The 23342-nt window shown below is 43.4% G+C and overlaps 1 protein-coding gene and 2 pseudogenes across 4 annotated transcripts in view; all 3 read left to right on the top strand.

Annotated features, from left to right (window-relative positions):
* SMG6 (SMG6 nonsense mediated mRNA decay factor) overlaps positions 1–23342 on the top strand; it is a 240643-nt gene that overhangs the window by 171372 nt on the left and 45929 nt on the right. The gene's annotated exons all lie outside the window — the stretch shown is intronic.
* LOC116540098 lies at positions 8140–9035 on the top strand (annotated as a pseudogene).
* Positions 11017–11483, top strand: LOC116540097 (annotated as a pseudogene).

The raw sequence follows: 23342 nt of genomic DNA, 5'->3' as shown, positions 1-23342 counted from the left end.
ATTTTTAGTAAAGATGGGGTTTCACCATGTTGGCCAGGATGGTCTCGATCTCTTGACCTCGTGATCCACCCGCCTCGGCCCCCCAAAGTGCTGGGATTACAGGTTTGAGCCACCGCACCCGGCCAAAATAAAAAAGATTTTAAATGTTCTCACCACAAATAAGTAAGTATATGAGATGACGAATGTGTTACATAGCTCAATTTGATTGTTTTACATGTATACATTTATCAAAACATCACATTGTGCTTCATAAGTATATACAATTACTATTTGTCAATTTAAAACTATTAGGCCAGGTACAGTGGTTCGTGCCTGTATTCCCAGCATTCTGGGAGGCCAAGGTGGGTGGATCACCTGAGTTCAGGAGTTCGAGACCAGCCTGGCCAACATGGCAAAACCCCATGTAATTTCTCTACTAAAGACTGTATTTTCTCTACTAAAAATACAAAAATAAGCTGGACGTGGTGTCACGCGCGTGTAACGCTAGCTACTTGGGAGGTTGAGGCAGAAGAATCCCTTGAACCTGGGAGGCAGAGATTGCAGTGAGCCAAGATCGTGCCACGGAACTCCAGCCTGGGTGACAGAGTGAGACTGTCTCAAAAAAAATAAATAAAGTAAAATGAAATTATTTTTAAAACAGGTCTGGGATAATGACAGGGAGGATTCTAAGAGGGAGATACTGGGATTTGAATAGCTAAAGCCATCTAATTAGGAATGAATCAGCATCAGAAGCAGTGGACTTCAGAGTGGAAAATTACAAGATTCCTATTGAGATAGTTTAGTAGTGTATTTAGCGGGATTCAGAATATTATCCCCAACATAATAGATTTTAATGACCTTCTGTAAGAAATTTTCTACTCTATTATAAACACAGTCTCTTTTCATAGATTTTTTAAAAAGTTATTTTCTTTGTCTTTATATTTCTTTGCCTTCATCATTAACGCTTGCTTTTCCGTTCTCAGTGTCTCATTTTTGTTGATAAAACTTAAATCAGAATTTTCCATACTGCTATCAAGATGTATTATTTCATTTGATTCCCTCTACAGTTCTATGAGGCATTATCACCTTTTTTTTTTTTTTTTTTTTTTTTTTTTTGAGCTGGAGTCTTGCTGTATCACCTGGGCTCCCAGGCTGGAGTACAGTGGCACAATCTCGGCTCTCTGCAACCTTCGCCTACTGGATTCAGGCGATTCTCCTGCCTCTGCCTCCCAAGTACAGTAGCTGAGATTACAGGTGTGTGCCACCATGCCCAGCTACTTTTTGTATTTTTAATAGAGACAGGGTTTCACCATATTGGCCAGGCTGGTCTCAAACTCCTGACCTTGGGATTCACACACCGCGGCCTCTCAAAGTGAGCGTTATCACATTTTACAACGGAGAAGATTGAGACAGAGAGACTGATTTATCTGAAATTATATGGCAATACTAGGTCAGAACCCAGACATATGATTTAGTATTAGTTTTAGGTGAATAAGAGGCCTAAACATATAGTTTTATCCTCTCATATCAAGAGTCCAGACATAGGCAGTCCAGAGCTAGTGTTTAGGCTCTACTGCGTTGCTTCCCCAGGTTGGCAGATACTGGAGCCATCAGCTCATTATACAACATAATGATGTGGTTCCATCCCAAGATGGCTACTAGAGCATCAGCAGGCAGCTTAATGGAGGAAGAAAACAGAAAGGGTATGCCCCATACATTTAAAGAGACTTCAAGGTTTTATATAAAAGTTCTATTTATAAATATCTCAAGAGTAACATGGCTATCCTAGCTGCAGAGAAGGCTGAAAGTATAGTCACCTGGCTGGCAGAAATGTACACAGCTATTAGCCAGACGTGGTAGCATGTACCTGTAATCCTAGCTACTCTAGAGGCTGAGACAGGAGGATCACTGGCACCAAGGAGTTTGAGGCTGCAATGAGCTAGGATCATGCCACTGTATTCCATCCTTGAGTGACAGATTGAGACCCTGCGTCTAACACACACAAACACACACACACACACGCACGCACGCGCGCACACACTCTTAGCTAAAAATCGGTTATTTTGCAAAAGAAGGGAAGACCGGATTGGGATGTAACTAACAATCTCTGCTCCAACAGGCATTTTGATATTTGGTCTAGTGCTTTCCCTCTGTTTCATGTTATCTCTGACTTGTTAGCTAATGATTTAATCATCTAAGCCTCCAGGGCTGCCATTTTTTCCAAAAGTTTTCTGTCTCCCAGATGAATAATTACAATAAAAGCTACAGTTTAATGAGGACTTGCTTTGTTTTAGGGGTTATTCTAAATATTTTGCATGTTTTAAAACTTTTTTTTTTTTTTTTTTTTGAGACAGACTCTCACTCTGTCACTCAGGCTAGAGTACAGTGGCACCATCACACTCACTGCAACCTCTTCCCCCTAGGTTCAAGTGATTCTCCTGCCTGAGCCTCCCGAGTAGCTGGGGCTACAGGCATGTGCCACTACACTCGGCTAATTTCTGTTTTTAGTAGAGACAGGGTTTCACCATATTGACCAGGTTGGTCTCGAACTCCTGCTCTCCTGGTCTCAAGCCAGTCCACTCACCTTGGCCTCCCAAAGTGCTGGGATTACAGGCATCAGCCACCGTGCAGTCTTTTAAAAACATTTAATCCTCACAACTACCCTGTGGAGTACATATCATTATTAGCCTCTATTTTATATCTGAAAAAACTGAGGTACAAAACCATCAGTGATTTGCCCAAAGTTACACAAATAGTAAATGGCAGCGTCAGAATTTAAGGCCAGGAAATCTAGCTCCAGAGCCCATCCGCTGAAGCACGCCTTCTCTACAGGGCCTCCTGGGGGAGTGCTGGAATTGCCCAGAGGTTGAAAGTGGCCTTTACCACCACTGGAAGCCAGGCTGATCAAGCCATCTCCGTGCAGGCATCCCTTCTCAGGACTGTTCAAAAGCTGTATTCAAAACAGTATATTGGCTGGGCACAGTGGCTCATGCCTGTAATCCCAGCACTTTGGGAGGCTGAGATCGGCAGATCACTTCAACCTAGAAGTTCCAGACCACGTTGGGCAACATGGTAAATCTCCATCTCTACAAAAAAAATACAAAAATTAGCCTGACGTGGTAGCGCACCTGTAGTCCCAGCTACTTGGGGAGCTGAGGCAGGAATATTGCTTGAGCCCGGGGCGTTGAGGCTGCAGTGAGCTGTGCTCACATCACCCTGAGGGGCAAAGTGAGACCCTGTCTCAGCAACAACAAAAACCAATATATTTAATGTGCCTTCTTGTTTTTCTCTTCACTGTCCCCTTTCGTCTGTCACTCTTGAAGACCTGAGGCTGGAAAAAAGAGATTGACATGTTTTGTTTTGTTTTGTTTTGTTTTTTTTTAGAAAGTTTAGTTCCTGTACCTCATGTAGGAACTTGCATGAGAAGATTGTGCTAGGTAATTAATTAGAAGTCTGCAGAGAATCTAGAGGCTCAAAGTTTCTACATCTGTTAATAGAAATTTGATTTCCAAGTATGGTTTTTTATTTCTCTTCACTCCACTCCCCTGGTACAGCGTTATGAGTTGTGACAGGTAAGAGCACCATCCATTGGTCATTCCACGCCTCTTCCCGACAGACAACTCAGTGAGACCGGGGCTTGACTTTACGGTGCATATGTAGCCTGGCTTCTCTGTAAGGGTGAAACATCTCCCCTTATGGTGCTCTGAGGCTTGACTTCTGGCATTCATTTAACATTGGATATTTATTGAACACTTACTGTTTACCAAGCATTCACAGTGCTGGGGATTTTGTGGTGAATGAGGCAGGCATAGTGTCTTATTTCACAGATTTTATGTTCTAGTTAAGGGGAGAGACAGAGCAAACAAAGAAGCAAAATAAATTGGCTGGGCATGTTGGCTCATGCCTGTAATCCCAACACTTTGAGAGGCCAAGGCAGGAGGATTGCTTGAGCTCAAAAGTTACTTTTTTTTTTTTTTTTTGGAGACAGAGTCTCACTCTTTCATCCAGGCTGGAGTGCAGTGGTGCCTTCCTGGCTCACTGCAACCTCTACTTCCTGGGTTTAAGTGATTCTCCTGCCTCAGTCTCCAGAGTAGCTGGAATTACAGGTACCTGCCACTACACCCAGCTAATTTTTGCATTTTTAGTAGAGACGGGGTTTCACCATGTTGGCCAGGCTGGTATTGAACTCCTGGCCTCAAGTGATCCCCCCACCTCGGCCTCCCAAAGTGCTAGGATTACAGGCATGAGCCACTGTGCCCAGCTGATTGGGTTTTATTGATTTGCAAGTCTGAATATGAATCTTCGTTAGCTATGTGCATTGCAGATCATCTAGTTTATAGTTTAATTTTAGACTTATTTACAGCATTTTATTTGCATAAAAATTTATTTTTATGCATTTCCTTTACGGTTTGTGTTTTATTTAAGAAGTCCTTTCTGGCCGGGTGCAATGGCTCACTCCTGTTATCCCAGCACTTTGGGAGGCTGAGGGAGTCGGATCACAAGGTCAGGAGTTCAAGACCAGCTTGGCCAATATGGTGAAACTCTGTTTCTACTAAAAATGCAAAAACAACTAGCTGGGCATGGTGGTGTGCACCTGTAGTCCCAGCTGCTTCAGAGGCTGAGGCAGGAGGATTGCTTGAACCCGGGAATTGGAGGCTCTTTTTTGAGCCGAGGTGGCACCACTGCACTCCACCCTGGGTGACAGAGCAGAACTCTCTCAAAAAAAAAAAAAAAAGAAATCCTAAGTGTGCAGTATTGGCCATATATTGCTAATTGTTGAAGCTAGATGATGTTATCAGGTTTATTTATGATACTAGTCTCTCCTTTTATATATGTTTGAGATTTTCCATAATAAAAAAATTTTAATTAAAACAAGACCTCTGGCATGCATTTAATAGCAAATATGCTTAAAGTTTTATTGTAGATGAAAATCAATTGTCCTAATAATAAGCCAGAGCTTATAATTTGGTGGGGTAAAAGGGTTTACTTTTATCTCTGTATTTGATCTTGTTTTTGAAGATGGAGTCTTGCTCTTGTTCAGGCTGGAGTGCAGTGGCGTGATTTCGGCTCACTGCAACCTCTGTCTCTTGCGTTCAAGGAATACTTCTGCCGCAGCCTCCCGAGTAGCTGGGATTACAGGCGCCCAACACTACGCCCAGCTAATTTTTGTATTTTTAGTAGAGACGGAATTTTACCTTGTTGACCATGCTGGTCTCAAATTTCTGACTTCAGTTGATCTAGCTGCCTTGGCCACCCAAAGCGCTGGGATGACAGGCAGGAGCCACCACCCCAATCCATTTGATCTTTTTTTCTAAAAACCACTTTGTTGTTAGGTTACAATATTACCAAGAATAATTGCAATTTTACATGGAAAAAAAGGAAACTTTACATACCCTGAGGTCATAACGAATATATACCAACATATTCTAAAAATTTTAGTTTTACTTTAGGTTTTTCCAAAAGTTTGGTTTTTGTTTTACATTTACATCTTTGTTCCATTTGGAATTTATTTTTGTAAAGCAGGTTTCCCTGTATCCTAGTTCTGTGTTCTGTTCCAGTGAGCCAGTGAGCAATTGCCATATTTGCAATATTTAGCCTTCCATCCATGAACATGATATACTGTCAATTTATTCAGGTCTTCTTTTATGTCCTTCAAGGATGTTTTGTAATATTTCCCATAAAACCCTTACATAGTTTTTGTTACTAATTTAAGTATCATATTTTCTAGTTATTAGCAGTATGAATATAAATGCTGTTTCTTTCTCTTCAACTTCTGTCAACCTTACTGAACTGTCTTATTAGTTCTATAATAGTGACCATAATAACAGGAATTCTTCCTTTGGTTCTGACTTTAATGGCAGTGCTTCTAAAGTTACATCATTAAATCTACTTGTCACAATTTTTTATTTTGAGACGGAGTCTCATTCTGTCTCCCATGCTGGAGTGCAGTGGTGTGATCTCGGCTCACTGCAACCTCTGCTCGAAGGTTCAAGCAGTTCTCCTGCCTCAGCCTCCTGAGTAGCTGAGGTTACAGGTGCGTGCCACCACGCCCGGTTGATTTTTGTATTTTTAGTAGAAACAGGGTTTCACCATGTTAGGCTGGGCTGGTCTTGAACTCCTGACCTTAGGTGATCCGCTCACCTCAGCCTCGCAAAATGCTGGGATTACAGGTGTGACCCACTGCTCCTGGCCTATAAATTTCTGATAAGTATGTCTTGTCAGGTTAAGAACATTCACTTCTATTCCTAGATTGCTATGTATTTTTTTTTTTTAATCACAAATGAGAGTTGGATTTTATTAAGTATTTTTTTCTTAATCTGTTGATGATCATGTCATTTTTATTTTTAACCTGTATATATGGGGTTATACATTAATAATTTTTTAAAAATATTAAGTTCTTATCAAATCGCACTGCCATGTGTGTACCTATGCAACAATCTTTCGTGTTCTTCACATGTATCCGCAAACCTAAAATGCAATAAAAAGTAATAATAAGTTCTTATTCCCATTGCTCAGGCTGGAGTACAGTGGTGCAGTTACGGCCTTGACCTCCCTGGGCTGGTCCCTCCCACCTCAGCCTCCTGAGTAACTGAGATTATAGGTGTGTGCCACCACACGGGGCTAATTTTTTGTATTTTTAGTAAAGATGGGGTTTCGCCGTCCTGGGCTCAAGTGATCTACCTGCCTTGGCAATCTCGACTCACTGCAATATCTGCCTCCCACGTTCAAGGGATTCTCCTGCCTCAGCCTCTCGAGTACCTGGGACTACAGGTGCATGCCACCACACCTGACTAATTTTTGTATTTTTATTAGAGACAGAGTTTCGACATGTTGACCAGGCTGGTCTCCACCTCCTAACCTCAGCTGATCCACCTGCCTCAGCCTCCCAAAGTGCTGAGATTACAGGCGTGACATGGGATTACTATTTGAACAACAAGTGTGTGTGTTATACTATTCATTGTGCTAGGGGAATACAGAAGGAGAAACTTCCCGTCAAACCTCAGTATACTGTATTGAAAGGACAACCTTACCTTTTGGGAGAGCTGCGGGATTGATTTTAGAAGTAGGTGGGGTCACATTAGAATAGATCAGTCTCCTTGGACCTTATATTATCAGGTAGAACAATTCGAGGTCTTAGGGAATCACATGACAAAATTAGGGGTGTAGAGGACTAATCTGGCAGCAGAGCTTAGGAGAAGAGAATCAGTAACAGAAGAGGTGAGTTATAGAGTGGCTGTAATCTGAGTTTGCAGCGATGAGAATCTAGTTCAGACTAACAGCAGCAGTAATGGAAAGTGAGAGTAGCATTGCAATATGGCTCAGTATTTGTGTAAGTATAAAGAAGGTGAGGAAGGGAAGGGTTGAATGTCTTTCTAGGGGCTAAACAACTAGGAAGGTTGAGCTCCTGTTGATTAAGAAAGATTAGAAAGGAAGCCTTTGGGGACGTAACATGTTTGAGGCGCTGTTGACTACCTCTGTACAGCATCCAGGATATTATCATATGTAGCTCAGTGAACGTTTTTTGGTGATGTCAGTGGTAGTGAAAATCACAGCTCTTGAAGAGAGAGAATCTCTCTCTCTCTCTCTTTTTTTTTTTTTTTGGAGATGGAGTCTCGCTCTGTGAGCCAGGCTGAAATGCAGTGGTGCATTCTCTGCTCACTGCAACCTCCGCCTCCTGGGTTCAAGTGATTCTCCTGCCTTAGCCTCCTGAGTAGCTGGGATTACAGGCGCCCGCCACCATGGCCGGCTAATTTTTTTTATTTTTAGTAGAGATGGTTTCACCGTGTTGGTCAGGGTGGTCTCAATCTCCTGACCTCAGGTGATCTACCTACCAGCCTCAGCCTCGCAAAGTGCCAGGCCTCAGGTTTACAATAGTGGGTATACAATGGTTGGAGAGGCTGCTAGAATAACAAATAGGCAGGTTAGTGGCATACAGTATAAAGCATAAGGCAGTTAGAGTGGTGTCTAGGTTAGTATTGTTGAAATCAGAATCCACCGGGTGGTTTTTAATCTAACTGGAGCAGTGCTGTCCAGTAGAACTGTCTGCAGTGGTAAAAATGTTCCACCTTACACTGTTTAGTATGGTAACTGCTGGTCGCATGCAGCTGTTGGGCACTGCTGGTGTACCTGAAGAAATTATTTTTTTAAATTGTGGTAAAATATATACAACACGAGATTTGCCATTTCGTGCCCTCCTTGCGCTTGGTTGCCGCCTCCCAATGCCAGCTGCTGGGGGACTGGGAGCGCTCCCGCCTTGGGTACTTGTCTGGGCACAGTGGCACGCAGATGTGCCTGGCACCCACGCTCACTTCCTGGAGGAGAGAGCTAAGCCTGTCTACTGGATACCTGCAGTTGGAGCACAAAAGGAGAGATTTCATCTCTTCTGGGAGTAGGAGGCTCTATTTTGACACTCATACCTTAGTGTGCTTACTGGAAGACAGTGGATTTGCTACTAGACAAGCAGAAATCATTGTGTCTGCATTGGTCAAGATCCTGGAGGTCAAAATGGACATCGTCTACAAAGATATGGTCACCAAGATGCAGCAGGAGATGACTCTTCAGCAGATAATGTCTCAGATTGCGAATGTGAGGAAGGACATGACTGTTTTGGAGAAGAGTGAATTTTCATCCCTTAGAACAGAAAATGAGAAAGTAAAACTTGAACTACATCAGCTAAAACAACAAGTAATGGATTAAGTGATCAGAGCCCGGACAGATACCAAATTAGACTTCAACATAGAAAAAGGCAGAGTAAAAGAATTGCATTCACTGAATGAAAGGAAGCTGCTGGAATTGAGAACAGAAATAGTGGCATTGCATGCCCAGCAAGATTGGGCCCTCAGCCAGACAGATAGGAAGATAGAAACTGAGGTTGCTGGCCTCAAAACCATGCTTGAGGCACACAAGCTTGATAATATTAAATATTTAGCAGGGCCTATATTTACGTGCCTAACAGTAGCTCTGGATTTTATTGCCTGTGGATCTAATAAAGTGTGTATTTAAAGAGGAAAAAAAAAAAAGATTTACCATTTCAACTTTTTTTTTTTTTTTTTTTTGAGACAGAATCTCACTCTGTCGTCCAGGCTGGAGTGCAGTGGCACAATTTGAGCTCACTGCATCCTCCACCTTCTAGATTCAAGCAAGTCTCATGCCTCAGCCTCCCAAGTAGCTGGAACTGCAGGTGCACACCACCACACCCAGCTAATTTTTGTATTTTTATTTTTAGTAGTGATGGGGTTTTGTTGACGAGGCTGGTCTCCAACTCCTGACCTTAAGTGATCTACCCACTTTGGCCCCCCAGAGTGCTGGAATTAACCAGCATGAGCCATTGTAGCCGGGTACATTGTAGCCGGGTACAATGGCTCATGCTGGTAATTCATTGCACTGAATCTGTAGATTGCTTTAGTTACTTATTGTTAGCTTAACAATATTAAGTCTTCCAGTTCATGAACACAGGATGTCTTTCCATTTATTGAAACTTTATTTTTAATTATATTCTGTTTTAGGAAATTTAAATTTGGCCATGTTATAGCTAATGGTCCTCCTGTTGGCCAGCACAGCTCCAGAGAATTACCCTCAGATTTTCTTTTCTTCCTAAATCATAGGATTGTAGTGACATCTTCAGAGGTCTTATAGTATCTGAGTCATTGCTTGCCTCAGGATGTCTGGATTACATGAATGCATGGTTAGAAGGGTGAATAAATAGGGGGTTTGGGTGCCTCCAGGTCATCTCTGTCTCAGAGATATGAGAAGGCTGTAAGTCTTGCCACATCAGACTCTGTGTCCTTCTCTGTTTTCCCTTTGGAAATGTCTGGTTTTTGGCTGGGCGTGGTGGCTCACGCCTGTAATCCCAGCACTTTGGGAGGCTGAGGTGGGTGTATCACGAGGTTGGGAGATCGAGACCATCCTGGCCAACATGGTGAAACCCCATCTCTATTTTAAAAAAAAAAAAAAAAAAAAAGGAAATGTCTGGTTTTCTCTAGAGCCAAAGAAAACCTCTTGTTTTCCAAGAAATTAGCAAAAAGTAGACTCCTCTGGCAGAAATGGAACTCCTTCTGCTTCTTTCTATTTCCATAGACGCAGATACCATAGTGCCCCATAAGGGGTGTTTTTAAAAGAAATTCCTTCTCCAAATGGAGATGTTGATTATTTTATAGCAGTATACCTTGTTCATCATTCTGATGCTGTTCTCATGGGAACAGCAACAAAAAAATGCCTTTAGGTACCAATTACGGTTGCACTCCCCCTTCCATTTTCCTTGAGGGTCAAGAATCTGAGAGATGCCTGCACATTAGAAACAGAAAATAAAGAATAAAAGCTGTAAATAATTAGACGAGGAAACCCCCTTTCAGTGTCCGTTCGTTTTCCAACCATGTAAAAAGTAACGGTAGGATGCGGAAGACTTGTGTCCTTCAGGCTGTTCACAGCCGTCTCCCTGCTGTCCCCTTCCCTAGCTGCTCTCCAAAGGCCCTGGGGAGATCTGCAGATCTCAGAATAAACAGGAAACCTTCCGAAGTCAAATAGGGAGTCTTAGAGCCTAGAGGGTAAGAGACACAGCTCTCCAGGAAGAAGATGCCTTTGGCCTTGGACAGCCAGGAGCAGTGGGTTTGTGGTATCTTATATAAACACTGTTATGACTCTTCTACAGAGGAACCCTCCAGTCCTCTTTAGACCAGAAATGGAACTTGGTTTCCTGGCCTGCCCATAGCTACTCTACATCAGTCTCTCCTGAAAAGAGGCTAAAATATCACTTGTGTATTCAGAATTGGAGTAGCCCAGTAGTTAGCCAGTTCTCTAAAACTGATTTCTCTACCTTACTGCCCTGCAGCCTGTACCCCCACCCTTATTCTCACCTCTCTCTTTGTGCAGAGATAGCTTCTTTATTATAACATTTGGGATTTCCCACACTACAGTTGATCTGTCACCGCACTACCAAAATGTCTCTGCCAACCACTTGGGTGTCCTGGTGTCAGAACTTAGAAGTGTAGCTCTCAGGTGGAGCCTTCAGAGAGCTGGTGCGCCTGTCCCGCGAACATCTTCCTGCCCTCAATCATGGCTTGTGGTCTTGAGGCCAGCAACCTGAATCTCAAACTAGGGAGTGCCTCCGAGTGCGAGGCGAGGTGGCCCCTGACGTCAAGAGCTTCGTGCTGAACCTGGGCAAAGACAGCAACAACTTGTGCCTACACTTCAACCCTCACTTCAACACCCACGTGGATGCCAACACCATCGTGTGCAACAGCAAGGACGGTGGCGCCTGGGGGGCCGAGCAGCAGGAGGCTGCCTTTCCCTTCCAGCCTGGGAGCGTCGCAGAGGTGTGTATCAGCTTCGACCAGGCAGACCTGACCATGAAGCTGCCAGATAGATACAAATTCAAGTTCCCCAACCGCCTCAACCTGGAGGCCATCAACTACGTGGCAGCTGACGGTGACTTCAAGATCAAGTGTGTGGCCTTTGACTGAAACCAGCTAGCCCATGGCCCCCAATAAAGGCCTCTGCTCCCTCTGGGGAAAAAAAAAAAAAAAAGAACTTAGAAGTGTCCCAACTGTCCCACCCAGCCTCGACAGCTCTCCTCTCTCTCTCCTGGGTTGTTGTTCTAGAATGATATTCCTCTTGGATTCAGTGTGTGCAGTCTGATTTGGGTGGAGCCTTGAGCTGTACACGGGAGTGCTGGTAATGTCTGGCCTGTGTGCTGCCAAAGGCAAAAAGCTGGCCTCGCCTCTAAGCACATAGTTGGATTGCTGGGGCAGTGTTAAAAGGCGGGTGGGGCAAGCAAATACCACTCTCTTCCTACTGTGTTTTTAGGAAGTGATTAGAAACGCAGCTATAAGTTGAATAAAATCAGAAGAATGAATTGTCACCTTCCCCCAACAAAAACCAGATGAGCACAAACACACACACACACACACACACACTCACTCACTCACTCACTCACTCACTCACTCTCGTCCTCTGGACTCCATCCAAGACCGACACCCTGCTCTGCTGGGCTGTGCTTCGGTGCTGTTTCGGAGCAAAGAGCCTTTGACATTCCATCTCCATTCTCTTTCCTGGGAGAGGACTTGGGAGTCTTCTGAATGAGGGCTGAACCTCCCTTTAGGCACACTGTGGTTCTCTCTTCCCTATCCACTGTCCTTCTGGGAAGAGTATGGGCAGAGGCATGTACGTAGGAGGAATAACCAGTGCCAAGAATGAATCCGTCAGTTAGGGATTGGGGTTTCAGAACTGGTAGTACAATTGTTTGCAGAGTTGGTTGTCAGTGAAAGGAGTTTCTATGCCATCAACACACTTCCATTCCTTCCTTTCAGCTGCCTCTTTTCCTCGTACGGCCTTTTGCCTGGTGCCTCCGTGGAGTTTAAGCCATATGGCTCTTATGAATATTGTTTGGAGGCTCCAAAAGTGGAAGATTTGGCTGTGCAGCACACAGCACCCCTGGGTCTACTCCTCCCCTCTCAGCAGCTGTTTGCCACTGACTGAGGTGGCGACTGAGCCTATGTGTGTGGCCAGAGTCAGTGACAGGCATCCCACCCAGGCCTGGGGAAGCCCTTCGCCAGTGCGGTTCCTGTGGCAGCAGCCAGACACGCCAGAGCTCCTCATACCTTCAGGGCTGTGGTATAACAGCCAGCTTTATGCGGTAGCATTGTTTAGTGTTGGTTGACTTGACTTCTCTGTCCCCACCCTCTGTGTTTAAGGAAATCTGGCCATTGTCCAGTAGAGAAGAAGTTGGCATTTACAGAGAGTGGCTTTCTGCCACCTCTCTCGTGGTAGGAGCCAGGACCACCTTCCATCTCTGCTTCCTACCCGTGTGGCAAAGAGGAAGGGGTCCCTCTGTGCTCAGCCTCCTGTTGTGGAGTTTCAAGTTGCCTAAGATCAGAATGAGGCTATCTGCCAGGTTATCTGCCCAGATAAACATTTATTGTTTACAGGGACATGTTTCAGCTGCTCTGGCTGCTCCCACTGGTGAGATCTTCTAGTTTCTTGAGGTTTTAAGCCAGTATATGGGGCTGACGTCCAGACACAGAACTACTGGAGCTTGAGAGGCTGTAAGTGACTGGCGGCTTCGAACTTAGCTTCACCATTGCCCCTCCCCACCCACTGCCGGAGCTAGATTCACATCTCCTGTTCTTAGTCCTGCCTCCTGGATATGGAAACTGCGTCTACATTTTAAACATGTCCAGCCTTTAGAATTAGGGGATTTACCTGAGATCCAGTGTTAGGACACAGTCAGCTGAAGACTTCTTTTACATGGCAAGGCCAGCCTTCTGGCACTGTGTTTTCCTTGACCATGTTTTCCTTAATAGCTAATGAGACAACTGTTCAGTGACGGCAACAGGGATAGAGGCAGATTTTCTTTTTTTAATCCAACTATGTCCAGTGCTTCCAAATATTGTCTTTTTGTTTTTTAGTGATGTGATTGATTTTCCAATGTTTTATTATACAGCAAAGTTAAAAATTCTACAGTGAGCTCACTTATACCCAATACCTGGATGCTGTCATTCTCATTTTACTGTATTTTTCTTACCATGTTATCTGTTTATGTCTTTCTCTCCCTCTTTTCCATCCATCCATCCATTTTTTTCTTTTTTAAAATTATTTTTTTTTTAATGCTTGTAATCCTAGCACTTTAGGAGGCCAGCCTGGCCAACATGGTGAAACCCCATCTCTACTAAAAATGCAAAAATTAGCTGGGCGTAGTGCCGGGTGCCTATAATCCCAGCTATTCGGGAGGCTGAGGCACGAGAATTGCTTGAACCCAGGAAGGCAGAGGTTGCAGTGAGCTGAAATTATGCCACTGCACTCCAGTTTGGACAGCAGAGTAGTGAGACTCTGTCTCAAAAAAAAAAAAAAAAAAAAAAAAAACATAAAAAACGACCAGCCTGAGCAACACAGAGAAACTTCATCTCTACAAAAAATACAAAAATTAGCCAAATGTGGTAGTGATCACCTGTTGACCCAGCTACTCGAGAGAACCGCTTTAGTAGCCCAGGAGGTCAAGGCTGTAGTGAGCCCCAAACCATTCCACTGCACTGTAGCCTGGGCGATAGAGCAAGACCCTGTCTCTCTCTCTCAATCTCTCTCTCGCGCGCGCTCGCTCACTCTCTGTGTGTGTGTAAAATCATATAATTATATTACCATAATCCCATATGTCTACCTCTGTCCCCAGAGGCAAGCTCTGTTCTGATTTTTTTCCACCAAGGTCAGATTTGCCTGTTTTAGAACTCCATAAAATGGAATCACACAGTAAGTACATACTCTTGAGTAAGCCTTTTTTCATTTTGCTTGATCTTTTTGCAATTCCTCCAAGTTGTTACATGCATGAGTAGTATTCATTTTTATTGCTGAGTACTATTCCATTTTACGAATATGTCAGTTTATCTGGTCGACAGACATCTAATTTATTTCCAGTTTTTAGCTGTTATAAATAAGATTGCTATGAATAGTTGTACACAAACCTGTTTTTGGACATGTGTTTTCACTTGAGTAAATGCCTAGGATAAGAATTGCCAAGTCAGAGATTAGATGTGCATTTTTTATTAGCGATCCCCTGGACCAAGCTTGTCCAACCCTCGGCCTGCAGGCTGCACACAGCCCAGGATGGCTTTGAATACAGCCCAACACAAATCTGTAAACTTTCTTAAAACACTATGAGATTTTTTTTTGCAGTTTTTTTTTAAGTTCATCGGCTATAGTTAGTGCTAGTATATTTTATGTGTGGCCCAAGACAATTCTTCTTCCAGTGTGACCCAGGGAAGCCAAAAGATTGGATACCCCTGCCCTACAGCTTTTCCCAAAGATGATTGTATTATACTCCAACAATTATGACACATCTTGTTGCATCGCATCCTCATTCTGGTAGGTGTGTGGTGACTGCTGATATATCATTTTTGTTTTTTGTTTGCATCTCCCTGATGACAAATAAACTTGTATGCTTTTTGTTTTTCCAGACAGGATCTTGCTCTGTTACCCAAGCTGAAGAGCAGTGGCAAAATCGCTGGCTCCCTGCAGACTTGACTTCCTGGGTTTGGGCAATCCTCCTGTCTCAGCCTCTCAAGTAGCTGGGACTACAGATGTATGCCATCACACTGGGCTAATTTTTTTTTTTTTTCTTTTTTTTTTTTGAGATGGGAGTTTCGCTCTTGTTAGGCTGGAGAGCAGTGGAGCGATCTCGGCTCACTGCAACCTCCGCCTCCTGGGTTCAGGCAATTCTCCTGCCTCAGCCTCCTGAGTAGTTGGTATTACAGGCATGCACCACCATGCCCAGCTGATCTTTTGTATTTTTAGTAAAGACGGGGTTTCACCATGTTGACCAGGATGGTCTTGATCTCTTGACCTTGTGATCCACCCGCCTCGGCCTCCCAAAGTGCTGGGATTACAGGCATGAGCCACTGCGCCCGGCCCCACACTGGGCCAATTTTTTAAAAAATCTTTGTGAGACAGGGTCTCGCTGTGTTGCCCACGCTGGTCTCCAGCTTCTGGGCTCAAGCAGTCTTCCTTCCTCTCCCTCCCAAAGTGCTAGGATTATAGGCATGAGCCACCATATCTGGCAAGTTGTATACTTTTTCATATGCTTACTGGCCATTTTGTATATCTTCCTTATGAAGGGTATTTTCACATTTTCTGCCCATTTTATTTAGTTGAGTTATTTTCTTACTGATTTCTTTATGTATTCTGGATGTAAGTAATTTGTCAGATACATGTTTTGTGAATATTTTCAAAAATCTTTGTCTTGCCTATTCATTTTCTTAACAATATCTTTTGGTAAGCACAAGGTTTTAATTTTCATGAAATCAATTTATCGAGCTTTTCTTTCATGGTTATTACTTTATGAGAGCTAAAAGTCCCAAGTGATAAGGATCTTCTACTTGGTTTTCCTCTAAAAGCTATATTGAGGCTGGGCCTGGGGGCTCACACCTATAATCCCAGCACTTTGGGAGGCTGAGGTGGATGGATCACTTGAGTCCAGGAGTTCAAAACCAGCCTGACCAACACGCAAAAAATCAGCAGGGCATGGTGATAAATGCCTGTAATCCCAACTACTCAGGAGGCTGAGACACAAGAAACGCTTGAATTCAGGAGACAGAGGTTGCAGTAACCCAAGATGGTGACACTGCACTCCAGCTTGGGTGACAGAGTGAGACTCCGTCTCAAAAAATAATAATAATTCTGGGATGGGTGTAGTGACTAATGCCTATAATCCCAGCACTTCGGGAAGCCAAGACAGGCAGATCACTTGAAGTCAGGAGTTCGAGACCAGCCTGGCCAACATGGTGAAACCCTGTCTCTACTAAAAATATAAAAATTAGCCAGGTGGGCACCTGTAATCCCAGCTACTCAGCAGGCTGAGGCAGGAGAATCGCTTCACCCTGGGAGGCAGAGGTTGTAGTGAGTCGAGGTCACACCACTGTACTCCAGCCTGGGCAACAGAGCGAGACTCAAATTTCAAAAAGAAAAAAAATTACATTGAGCTGGACACAGTGCCCACGCTTGTAATCCTAACACTTTAGCAGGCCAAGGCAGGAGGCTTCCTTAAGTCCAGGAGTTTGAGACTAGCTTGGGCAACATAGTGAGACCGCCCCATAACTACAAAAAATTAAAAAATTTGCCAGACATGGTGGCATACACCTGTGGTCCCAGCTACTTGGGAGGCTGAGATGGGAGGATCAGTTGATCCCAGGAGGTCAAGACTGCAGTGAGCCATGATCACACCACTGCACTTCAGCCTGGGCAGCAGAATAAGACCCTAGCTCAAATTTTTAAAAGACCAAAAAAGAAGAAAAAAAAAAAAAAACTGTATAGATTTAGCTTTTATATTTAGGTCTGCGATCCATTTCAAATTATTATTTTGAGACAGTTTCGCCCTTCCACCCAGGCTGGAGTGCAGTGGCATGATCTTGGCTCACTGCAACCTCTGCCTTCCGGGTTCAAGTGATTCTCGTGCCTTAGTCTCCTGAGTAGCTGGGGCTACAAGTGTGCACCACCATGTTCAGCTAATTTTTGTATTTTTAGGAGAGACAGGATTTCACGCCATTGGCCTGGCTAGTCTCAAACTCCTGTCCGCAAGTGATCCACCTGCCTCAGCCTCCCAAAGTGGCTGGGATTACAGGCAGGAGCCACTGTACCTTGTTTTGTTTTTTGAGACAGAGTCTTGCTCTGTCACCAGGGCTAGAATGCAGTGGCATGAAATGACTTGCTGCAGCCTCAACCTCCTTGGCTCAAGTGATCCTCCCACCTCAACCTCCCAAGAAGCTGGAACTATAAGCCAGTACCACCACACCTGACTAACTTTTTATAGAAGTGGGGTCTCACTGTGTTTCCCAGGCTGGTCTTGAACTCCTGGGCTCAAGTGATCCTCCTGCCTTGGCCTCCCAAAGTGCTGGAATTACAGACATGAGCCAGTGTGCCTGGTCTTCAAATTAATTTTGTGTATAGTATAAGAACTAAAACTCTTTTTTTCCCCCCATATGGATATCAAGTTATATCAGCACCATTTATTGAAAAGGCATTTCTTGCCTCCACTGGATTGCTTTGGTACTTTTGTCAAATATCAGATGAGCATATAAGTAGGGGTGTCTTATGCTTTCTGTTCTTTTTGTTTGATTTTTTTAAAAATTCTTACGACAAACACTAGAATCCTTATGGGAGTAAAGTTTAATTTATGTATCAATTTTTGGGAGAATTGACATCTTAACAGTATTTTTCTAGTTTATGATCATCAAAGTATAGCTAGTCTTTTACCTAGGTCTTTTAGACTTTTCATTGTACAGGTCATACATTGTCTGTTAAACTTATTCCTAAATATGTTTTATTTTTTATGCCATTATAAATGGTATTGTTTCTCAATTGTACTTACCAATCTTTTGCTGCTGGAATATGAAAATACATTGGACTTTTGCACATTAACGTATCCTTCAACCTTAAAGACATTTTATTAGAACTTACTCTCGAATTATTTACGTGTTCTTTAGGATTTTCTGTGTTAAACAGTCATGTCGTCTGCAAACAAAGGCAGTTCTTTTCCATTTTTATGCTTTCAGCTTTTTTTTTCTTGCCTTAATACAGTGTCTAAGATCTCCACCAGTCTATTGAATGGAAATGGTGAGAGTGGACATCCTTGCTGAGACCACATGTATCTGTGGTCACAGCTACTTGGGATGCTGAGGGGAAGGGATCACTTGAGCCCAGGAGGTCAAAGCTGCAGTCAGCCATCTTCACGCTATTGCACTTACCAATTTTGAGCGACAAACTGGGTGACAAAGAGAGACCTTGTCTTAGGGAAAAAAAAAAAAGACATTCTGGTGGTATCTAGAAGTATTTCCTTGTGATTTTTTGTTTTGTTTTCCTTCTCTTTTTTGTTGTTCTCATTGTGGTTTTAATTTGCATTTCCCTGATGAGTAATGATATTGAGTGCCTTTTCTTCTGTTGGACCTTTGAATACCCCCTTCTGGGGATTCTGTCTTTTCCTAACTTTTGCCCATGTTTTTCCTTGGATTGTTTGTCTTTTTTTCTTATTGATTTGTAGGGGTTTTTTCCCCCCAGTGTTCTGAATATAAGTCCTGTGTTGGATAGATGTATTGAAAATATCTTCTCTCAGCCTGTGGTTCATCTTTTCAAGGTTTGTTTGTTTTTTTTCTATGCAGAGTCTCGCTGTGTCGCCAGGTTGGAGTGCAGTGGCGCAGTCTCAGCTGACTGCAACCTCTGCTTCCCTGGTTCAAGCGATTCTCCTGCCTCAGCCACCCAAGTAGCTGGTATTACAGGCAGCCGCCACCACACGCAGCTAAATTTCGTATTTTTAGTAGAAACGGAGTTTTACCTTGTTGGCCAGGCTGGTCTCAATCTCCTGACCTCAAGTGACCCACCCACCTCATCCTCCCAAAGTGCTGGGAATACAGGCATGATCCACCATGTCCGGCCATCTTTTCAGTATTAATGGTGTCTTCTGATGACTACAAGTCTTAGTTTTACTTAAGTTATATTTATAATTTTTTTCTTGGCCGGGTACAGTGGCTCATGCCTGTAATCTCAACACTGGAAATCCGAGGTGGGAGGAGCCCTTGAGGCCAGGAGTTCAGTACCAGGCTGGGCAACATAGCAAGACCCTGCGTCTACAAAAAAAATTTTTTAAATAGCTGGATATGGTGGTGCATGCCTGCTAGTACCAGCTACTCAACAGGCTCAAGTGAGAAGACTGCTTGAGCCAAGGCAGTCGAGGCTGCAGTGAGCCAGGATCATGCTACTGCACTCCAGCCTGGGCGACACAGTGAGATCTTATCTCAAAAATAAATAAATAGATACATTTTTATTAAAAGTTAGTGCTTTTTGTGTCTTATTTGAGAAATATAGCCTGGCACAGTGTGACTCACACAGTGACTTCCAGTAATTCTAGCCCTTTGGGAGGCCAGGGTGGGAGGATTGCTTTTGCCCAGGAGTTCAAGACCAGCCTGGGCAATATACCAAGACCCTGTCTCTGAAATTAAATAAATAAATAATTGGCTTGGCGTGTTGGTGCACACTAGGTACTGAGGCAGGAGGATTACTCGGACCCAGGAGTTTGAGGCTGCAGTGAGCTATGATCATGCCACTGCACTACAGCCTGGGGGACAGAGCAAGAACCTATCCTCCCCACTCCTCCTCGCAAAAAAAAAAAAAAAAAAGAGAGAGAGAAATGTTTTTCTATTCCAAGGCAACATATTGAAAGGAAGACATTCTTGTATACTTTGGTCTAGAAACTATATTATTTTACTTTTAATAAATATTTTCACATTTTGGTCTGTGGATCGTTTCATTGAAAGATCAGTCTTCCCTACTGAACTACAGTGATGCCATGTTATAAGTCAGGTGATTATATATGTTTGGGTCTATTTCTAGACTGTATCTTCTGCCACAAAGATCTATTTATCTCTCCTTGTGTCATGACTATTACATTTTTAAATATTAGTTTGAAAGTTTCCAAAGTTTGTGCCTGTTTTCACATTGACTGGTCTAGAAAGATGTTTACTGATTCCTTAGATTGGTATCCTTTTGAACTGCAACACTTAATGTTAGGTGATTTTTTTCCATCTTTATTAGGGCCAGTCTATACTTATTCATATTGAGAGTTTAGATGGGCCTCTTAAGATTTTCAGATGCAGATGAAGGGAAAGAGGAATATTCGATTTATACTGCCAGTGGTTAACACTCCAAATACTCCATTTGCTGGAGTAGACTAGGTTTCTCAACTTAATGTTCTTATTCTGGGTTCTTTGCCTTTATTAGAACCATTCTCCTCAGCTGTATCTTCCTTTTGCCTCATTTGGCCACCCACACGTTATCAGTCAGCAGCTACAAAGTTTCTTCCTATACCTGCTGTTTCCCATCAGCCCTGGTGCGATCCAGTTGTGCCCTTCTCCTTTTTTTTTTTTTTTTTGAGACTGAGTCTATGTTGCCCAGGCTGGAGTGCAATGGTGTGATCTCGGCTCACTGCAACCTCTACCTCCCAGGTTCAAGCGATTCTCCTGCCTTGCCTCCCAAGTAGCTGGGATTACAGGCACCCACCACCACATCCGGCTAATTTTTTGTATTTTTAATAGAGATGGGGTTACACTATGTTGGCCAGGCTGGTCTCAAACTACTGACCTTGTGATCTGCCCGCCTCAGCCTCCCAAAGTGCTGGGATTACAGGTGTGAGCCACTGCGCCCGGCCTCTTTTTTTTCTTCTTTTCTTTTCTTTCATTTCATTTCACTGTTTTATTTTATTTTATTTTTGCCCGGGCTGGAGTGCAGTGGCACAATCTCAGCTCACCACAACCACTGCCTCCCAGGTTAAAGAGATTCTTGTGCCTCAGCCTCCTGAGTAGCTGGGACTACAGGCACCCTCCACCATGCCTGACTAATTTTTGTATTTTTAGTAAAAATGTGGTTTCGCCATGTTGACCACACTGGTCTTGAACTCCTGACCTCAGGTGATCTGCCTACCTTGGCATCCCAAAGTGGTGGGATTACAGGCGTGAGCCACTGTGCCCATCCCCTGTGCCCTTCTAACTGCATCACAATCCACCTTGGTTCTTGTCTTAGTTGCCCCAAGTTAAGGATGTTAATGTGGTACTGCTGCCAAGGTCTCATCGGCATTCCTATTCAGCCTGAAAAGGGTTAGACTTCAGTTGTCCTTTTTCTCACTCCAGTCCCATCTACAGTTTGTCTTACAGACAGTTTCTTAGAGTTTCTGGTATGGGGTTGCCTAGTACTAATATGTACTTTCTTCATTTTTATTTATTTATTTACTTATAGTCATGTCAATGGGAAACTGGAAGGATAGACAGAATAGAAGCATATGCTTAATGCCATTCTGATTAAACAAATAAATGCTAGTGTTTTTTTGTTGTTGTTTTGTTTGTTTTTCTTTGAGATGGAGTCTCGCTTTGTCACTCAGGCTGGAGGGCAGTGGCGCAATCTTGGCTCACTGCAACCTCTGCCTCCCAGGTTCAAGCAGTTCTCCTGCCTCAGCCTCCCAAGTAGCTGGGATTACAAGCGCGAGACACCACACCTGGCTAATTTTTGTATTTTTTAGCAGAGACGGGGTTTTGCCATGTTGGCCAGGCTGATCTCAAAATCCTGACTTCAAGTGATCCACCCACCTTGAGCTCCCAAGTTGCTGGGATTACAGGTGTGAACCACCATGCCTGACCTCAATGCTAGTTTTTAAGAAATGAGTATCTAGCCTTCCAGGCTAGAAGGTCATTGTTCATTTGATTAAGGTAGGCATTGTAGTTAGAATGTGCTTGCCTGGGTTTATATGCATGCATTTGTTACTTCATAGTAAGTAGTTCCACTACTCTCCTCTAACACTCAGGAGGAGATAATTCAGTGATTTCATGAAGATGCCCCTTAAGTCCTTCTGTGTTGGGTCTCAGCTCTGTAGCCTGGATATTAGTAAGGACCGTAGCCCAAAGGTCCAGTAAAAGAAAGATGAAAACAATGAAAGAATCCAGAATGGAGTAGGAGTGATTGTTTTGAGGCCATGGGTTTTATATGATCTACCTGTTTGCTTTCATTTGATAAGAATGCTGCATAGCTCTCTTGGCAGCTGTGTAAGAGAATCTGGTCCTGGGATTAGAGATACAGAGAACCACTGAAGAATTTTATGCTCTTGTGGAGCTAGAACCCTTTCCCAAGCCAGCTTTGTTGAAGACCCAGCTGGAGAGCGGGGATGTTTGCCATATTTTTTGTAACTCTAGTGTATGTTATAATTTTCAGGAATTGGTAAGTAAATAAGAGTATTCATTTAGAAATTGGCCCTTGGGCCCGGCATAGTGGTTCATGCCTGTTATACAAGCACTTTGGGAGGCCGAGGCAGGTGCATCGCTTGAGCCAGGAGTTCGAGTCCAACCTTGGCAACATAGTGAGACCTGCCTCTACAAAACATAAAAAACTATTGGCCAGGCATGGTGGCACGCGCCTGTAGTGCTAACTATTCAGGAGGCTGAAGTGGCAGGAAGAATCACTTGAGCCTGTGAGGTTGAGAGGTCGAGGCTGCAGTAAGCCTTGATCACGCCACTGCACTCCAGCCTGGGTGACAGAACAAAATTCTGTCTCTTAAAAAAAAAAAAAAAAAAAAAAAAAAAAAAAACTGGGCACATTAGCTCACACCTATAATCCCAGCACCTTGGGAGACTGAGGCTAGCAGATCACTTGAGCTCAGGAGATCAAGACCAGCCTGGTTAACATGGTGAAACCCCATCTCTCCCAAAAATACAAAAATTAGCCAGGCATGGTGATGCATATCTGTGGTCCCAGCTACTCAGGAGGCTGAGGCAGGGGGATCAATCGCTTGAGCCGGGGAGGTGGAGGTTTCAGTGAGCTGAGATTGCACCGGAGAGAGAGTCCATCTCAGAAAATTGTGCCAGAGTGAGAGTCCGTCTCAGAAAAGAAGTTTAGAGCTCATCATACCTGGCTTTTTTTGTTTGTTGTTTTGCTTTTTAATACAGCTCAAGTATGCAGATTTGTTTAGCTTTAAGTTTTATTTTCAATTCTCTAGTGGATAAAAAAGCACCAAAAAAATTCAGTTTTTACATTTCAATTCAGATAAAAGAACTTGGAACAGACCGTTGACATTTTTTTTGAAGAGGAAAGCAGTAATAGGAAATTTAACTAGGAAGACCCTAAGCTTCAACTGTAAAAATACCTCCTTTTCCCAAGAATTAGGCCTAATCAAGTCTATACCTACCAATATGGACGGGGAGGGGCAAATAACAACTAAAGACCTTGGCACTTCTGTAAGAAATTTAAATAACAGGCAGACATATAGAGATTCGTAAATATGTATTTGTTGCCAGATAAACCACAGAGAAGATACTGTATTTGCGGTCCAGGGAAGTTTAAATATTTGTGGT

The sequence above is a fragment of the Sapajus apella genome, unplaced genomic scaffold (genome assembly GCF_009761245.1).
Source record: "Sapajus apella isolate SASKATOON/1434 unplaced genomic scaffold, GSC_monkey_1.0 scaffold136, whole genome shotgun sequence".
NCBI classification, from domain to species: Eukaryota; Metazoa; Chordata; class Mammalia; order Primates; family Cebidae; genus Sapajus; species Sapajus apella.
Note: the sequence above shows the minus strand (reverse complement) of the source record. Positions and strands in the feature narration are given on the sequence as shown.